The sequence below is a fragment of the Tuber melanosporum genome (genome assembly GCF_000151645.1).
Source record: "Tuber melanosporum whole genome shotgun sequence assembly, scaffold_7, strain Mel28".
NCBI lineage: Eukaryota > Fungi > Ascomycota > Pezizomycetes > Pezizales > Tuberaceae > Tuber > Tuber melanosporum.
In genome coordinates this window covers 340,226-346,302 of record NW_003299117.1, presented here as the reverse complement: position 1 = coordinate 346,302, position 6,077 = coordinate 340,226, and positions in this window count along the sequence as shown.

Here is a 6,077-nt window from a genome sequence, read left to right as displayed (position 1 = left end):
TTGAGTGGCAAGAGCGAGCAGCTAAACAAGATAATCGAGTACGAGCCCAGGGAGAGAAGAAACCCGGTATCCATGGTACTCGCACTTGTAATAGCAGTCTACTCGAGTAATTGGTAATCTCGCTAGGACATTGGAGTTGCCTCTTCTAGTAAGCTCCGCCGTATTTTTTACTTTTTTACTTTTTTACTCTTCTCAACCGAGTACTTAACGAGGATCTTCACAAGTTTGTTTTCCGGCCTTAATCCAAAGGGGGAAATTCTGGACGTCTTGGCGTCGTTCTCGATTATTTTAGTTTTTACAGTACAGTCGCACCTCGCTGTCCCGGATGGCCAAAATCCGCAGAATCTGACCGGGACAGCGCATTATCCGGGACAACGGGGTACGTTCTGGTGCAAAAAATTCAGAGCTCAGAGAATTTCGTCCGGGACAACGGGGGATCCGGGAGAGCGAGGTCCGGGACAGCGGGGTGCGACTGTACTATAGTGAAGGCTACCTCACCGTACGGTACTCGTACAATACTAACTCGGCAGTTCATGGGGCATTCAACCGGATCCCTGAGCGCCATGATGTCCAGATTTGCACCTGAATGCGTCAATCGTGCCGTCAGGGCACCTGGAGACTTGGTTGATTGCAAATCTCCCCTCGTGCAGTACTCGAGTACCCTATCTCGCGGCGCCGGGTGCTGCGTCCGGGGGAGCTGGTTAGGAAAACAGCAGAATCTGGAAAGTATCATCCTTGAACTGGAAATAAATTACTAGGATTTCAAATTGAGACCTGCTCGGGTGCCATTTGATGTCATAAATTTATCTTAGCTAAACCTATCCGGTATCTTCTAGCAAATACTGCCACCAGCAAATTGGCCTCGCAACCTAATACTAAGCTAACAAATCTAATCAAAAAAAAAAAAAAAAAAAAACCACAATCCAAGAGTCAAGTCCAGTGGTTCTCACTTGGTCCAGCCAAGTCTGGAACTGATGCATTTCCATGATCTATCTTGACTCCAATTTCATCTCCACTATCCACTTCAAGCAGATTTATTTCAAGTCTAAACCAACCCATAAATAATTCATTCTCCCTACTATTGAGCACAGACTCTCCAAACTTCATTTCCATAAAAGTATCAAGCAACTAAGTCCTACAACTTACCCCTCCAAATATACTTATATGGGATATTATCTGCTTTGAGTCTGCATAGTACTTCAAACAATACTAATATTCCTTTACATCATTGTCCCATCTCAGCACTGATTGCATCAGTATAAATATCAGTTTGTAGTAGAAGGCTTCTGAACTATATTACAAGTGCATTTAGTGTATCCCATATCCTAAATAGGAAATTTTTGTAAAGGAAATTAGTAGTAAGAAAACAAACTAATTGTATCTAATAGCACTATGAACAAATGAATATTTTGTACACTTGCAGTGATTTAAAGTAGTACAATCAATATTCTTAAGTTTTGGAAACTTGATTTTCAAAATTGAAATAAGAGAATATCTAATCCAATTGGGCTCAAATTTTAACTAGAATTATAAATAACTACTATTTTTTTGTTAAAGTAATATGCTTTAGCTAATTCAGAAATATGCAAATTATATCTTATCAGATAAGGTTCAAATGTCCTCTGAATGTACAGGATGTATGAGAAAATCTAAACTTGAATGTAAACTGACTTTTAAGATATAAAATGTTTCATTTTTACTAAAATGTTAAGGTCAACTTACATTCCTCTTCCAATATAGTTTATACCAACTAGGTACTCCTCTAAAACTTTAAGCTTAGCACCTTCTTACATTTACTCTTCTTGTACTACACAGTCTAGTCTAACTTTACTTACTTAATAATTACCTTTGTACAAGTACTCTACAGATCTCTTAAGCTATCTTATTATCTGTTAACAGGAAAAACTTCAAAAATATCATCCCAGGTGGTTATGATAATATATTAGAAACTCTCAATCAGATTATAATATAACATTTTTTTCTTGAAAACTTGGAATAGTAGTTGCAACTGAGACTACTAAGAAGTAAAAAGTTAGAGTATGAGGTATGAATGTGCCTGATACTTGTCATATCATAATATTTATGAAATGGACAAGACTTACAAGAAGGTACACAGGTCTAGTATAACCAGTATGAGTACTCAGTTAAGGGTTTTGTTTTATGTTTTGATTCAAATATTGTTTGATACTTGGTTAGTTTTATATTTTGTTTTAAGTATTGTTTGATACTCAGTTTGTTATATGTTTGGCTTTAAGTATCATTTGATACTTAATATTAGAATTACTTCTCGATTGCTCCCAAGATATATTGATTTAATAGGTAACAAGTCTTGTTATAGAAGTGATATACTGTTAGGTAAAGACAACCTGAATAGACTCAGAGTTGTTTAGGCCAACTGAGATTTGTTTCTGTAGACAGAGATTGTCTAAGAAGGCTCAAAATACACTCGTTTTATTTATGACTACTAAGAGTATAGTGAAGTAGATAAAGTAGAATAGAATCGTAAGAACAATATTATATTGTTAAGATCTCTTCTTCATTGCTTAATGATGTCTAAAACTTTGAGAGATACTTCAATGTTTATATTCCATGTCTGAATGTTCGTGGACTACATCTATCTATTATACAACTATGTACTTCTCTGGTTATAACTCGCAACATCAGGTATTCTTCAAAGGTGTGAACACTTGGAGATCCTGAAAACCACCATACTCTTTTCCTTAATTACTATCCTGCTAATTAGGAATTATGCTATTCCCAATTAGAATTATTTGATCTTCAGAGTCATTAGACTTATGGTCTAGTTCTTAAGTCAAACTGAGTTGGCTCCAATTGTCTCCCTTATTAATAAAGTAATCAGTTTCATCTGCAGGTTGCATCTGCTGAGGTAGTTATAAATTCAACCTTCCTAGGTCGCCAACTTTAAACCTCTATAACTGTTAGAAGTACCGGAATCTGATATCCAGGAAACTACCTTAAGTAGAGTAACCCCATTTGGAATAAGAATCTCTGGTCTCTAACATTCCCCTCTGGCCCTCTTACAGAGCTTGCACATCATCATACATATTTATATCAGTTGCATCCTGTGACTAAAGAGCCACATAATTGAAGGTGTCAGAATAATACTGTATAAATTACTGCCATCTGCCTAACTGGATATTGTCTGCAGAATATATGCGAGGGGACCTTTGGTGAAGTCTGGGAAGTGGAATAGAGTAAATCTATCAACTACTCAGAGAGTTACTAGGCTTCAGGTTTGTGATAACATTGGAAAGAGATATAAGTAATGTGATGTTTTGATACAAAGATATGTTATCAAATGTTAAAAGATCTCAATAAGAAATCAAGACTTTAGTACTTAGCTTACAATAACTAGAAAAGTCTAGAACTTTGAAGAACTCTACTACAGAAGTCAATGGTCTTCACAGAATATTACAGCTGGGCCAGGGAATATATTATAGTTGCGAGAATAGTTTACAATACTAATGCGATTGAAATTCTATTTTTCAGAGGAATCAGGGGTAGCTGACAGAGGGATTATCTGCCAATCTGGTATAATAGCTTTCTGCGAACTAGCAGAAAGTTATCTGGAAGATATTTGTAGGTTGGATTCAGAGTTATAGAGGTTTAAAGTCAGGCAACTTGGAAAGGTTGAAATTATGACTACCTTCGCAGATACAACTTACTGATAAAACTGATCATTTCATCGATCAGAGAGACAATTGGGGCCAACTCAGTTTAACTTGAGAACTAGGGAATAAGTCTAAATGACTCTGAAGATTGGATAATTACTATTGGGGATAGTATAGTTCCTAATTAGCAATTTCGTAATGACAGAAGAGTGTGTGGTGATTTTCAGGGTCTTTAGGTGTTCACAACTTTGAAGAATACCCGATGTTGTGATTTATAGTTAGAGAGGTATATAGTTTTATAATAAATTGATGTAGTTCACCAATACTCAGACATAGAATAAAAATATCTAAGTGCCTCTTAAGTTTTTAGAGATAATCAGGTAATGGAGAAGAGACCTTAACAATATAATATTATTTTACAATTTTATTCTCCATTACCTTCTTTACTTTACTCTTAGTAGTTATAAATGAAATAAGTATATATTTTAAGCCTTTCTAGACAATCTCCATTTACAGAAACGAATCTTAGTTGGCCTAGACAACTTTGAAGTCTATCAGGTTGTCTCCACCTAACAGCTTTCCTGTATACCTTTTAATGCCTTCTTTAGATTGTGCTAGGCAAAGACAATCTGTATAAACTGTAACGTGTTTGCAAGGTGCTAATCACGTTATCGATAATAGATACGATAGTGGGCAGGTGGCCTGCTCTTCCAGAGAGGAGGCGAGAGCTGAGAACTAAAGGAGGCTTCGAGGACGTACTGAGGAACAAAGAAGCAACCGTTCAACCAAGTATATTGAAATACTGTCTGTCGAAGTCTGCCTTTTCTATTGTAGAAACAGGCGGTCTTTAAATACACAAATCTGTTCATGTCTAGCATGAACGAAACTAATCAAGGGTATCAATTGATACTCTTTGGTAAAACTCTTTAAGTATCAAAGCGATACTTAAAACAAAACGTAAAACAAAACCAAGTATCAAACGATACTTAAAACAAACCAAGTATCAAAGCGATACTTAAAACAAAACATAAAACAAAACCAAGTATCAAAGCGATACTTAAAACAAACCAAGTATCAAAGCGATACTTAAAACAAACCAAGTATCAAAGTGATACTTAAAACAAAACATAAAACAAAACCAATAACCAAGTACCCGTACCGGTTACATTCCCCAAAACAAAACAACTGTTTAAACAAACAAAACCAAATAATCATCAAAGGCGGATTCCGAGAAACTCATGGCTTCAGTTTCCGCCAAAAACTCTTCATCGTAGGTATCACACCAAGGACAAGAGGAAACTCTAAGGAAACACTTAGACTCAAAGAAATCTAAATCACAGTAGTCACGAATACCAGATTCGTGCTGTACATCAACCCAAGCATGATCACAATCCGGACAGTAGTCAATCCAGAGGATTTCGAAGTAGTCCTCAAGTTGGATAACATCGCGGTTCAACAACAGTCCAACAACGTGTTGTCGCTGCCTCACATTGAGCTCCACATAGTTTGACATCGTTATGGTATTCGGATGGTGATTGGTGACTAGATAAAGTTGTCGAGAGCCTGCTCCATAGCTTGATTCTCCTCATCGCTACTTTCGAACTCTGACTCAAAGTGTGGTGCCCAAAATCCATCTCTAGTTTCGAGTTCTGTGTGCCATCGCTCAGTTTCTGGCATTGTAGGTGTCCAGCACATGGTGATATAATTGATTGTTGGGGGGAGGGATTCATTTGGCATGTTGTCTTTCCACCATCCGTTCACCATATCCATAGCGTGCTCAAGTCCTTCCAGTGGTTCCCAACTGTTTTCGCTCGTCGAATATCCTTTCCATTTGACTAGGAATTGATCATTTCCATGCCAAAGGCGGTGGTCTCTGATTTCTTCAACTTCTCATTCATCCTTTTTCTCGATGATGATAGGTGCAGGCTGAGAGTGGGTCCTTCCAGGAAACTTGGAGTCGTCATTGGGATGGAATCGTTTGACAGCTGAGGCGTGGAAGACTGCAGTATTGCGGCGGTACATGCGTCCATCCATCTGGACAGTGTAATTCTCTGTATGCTCGTCAAAGGATATGACTTTGAAGGGTCCTCGCCATCGGGGTTGTAGTTTCTTGCTGCGTCCGACATTGGTAATAAACATGTTACCGTGTACCATGAGCATGTCTCCTGGTGAGATGGGAACATGTTTGCGACGTCGTTTCTGGGCAGTAGTGGTGCTTCGGAATCGGGCAGCCTTAACAGCTTGGAAGGCATCGTTCCGAATTGCTTGGTGGCGGTTTAGATGGTCATCGGAGGCAGGGACTGAGGAGTTCTTAAATAGTGTTGTAGGTAGGAGAGGGTATTGGCGGCCAAAGACTGCCTTATATGGTAACATTCCCAGGGTATCTGAAAGTCCGGCATTGATATATGCGGCTAGTTCAAATAGGGCTGGTTCCCAGTTGGTTTG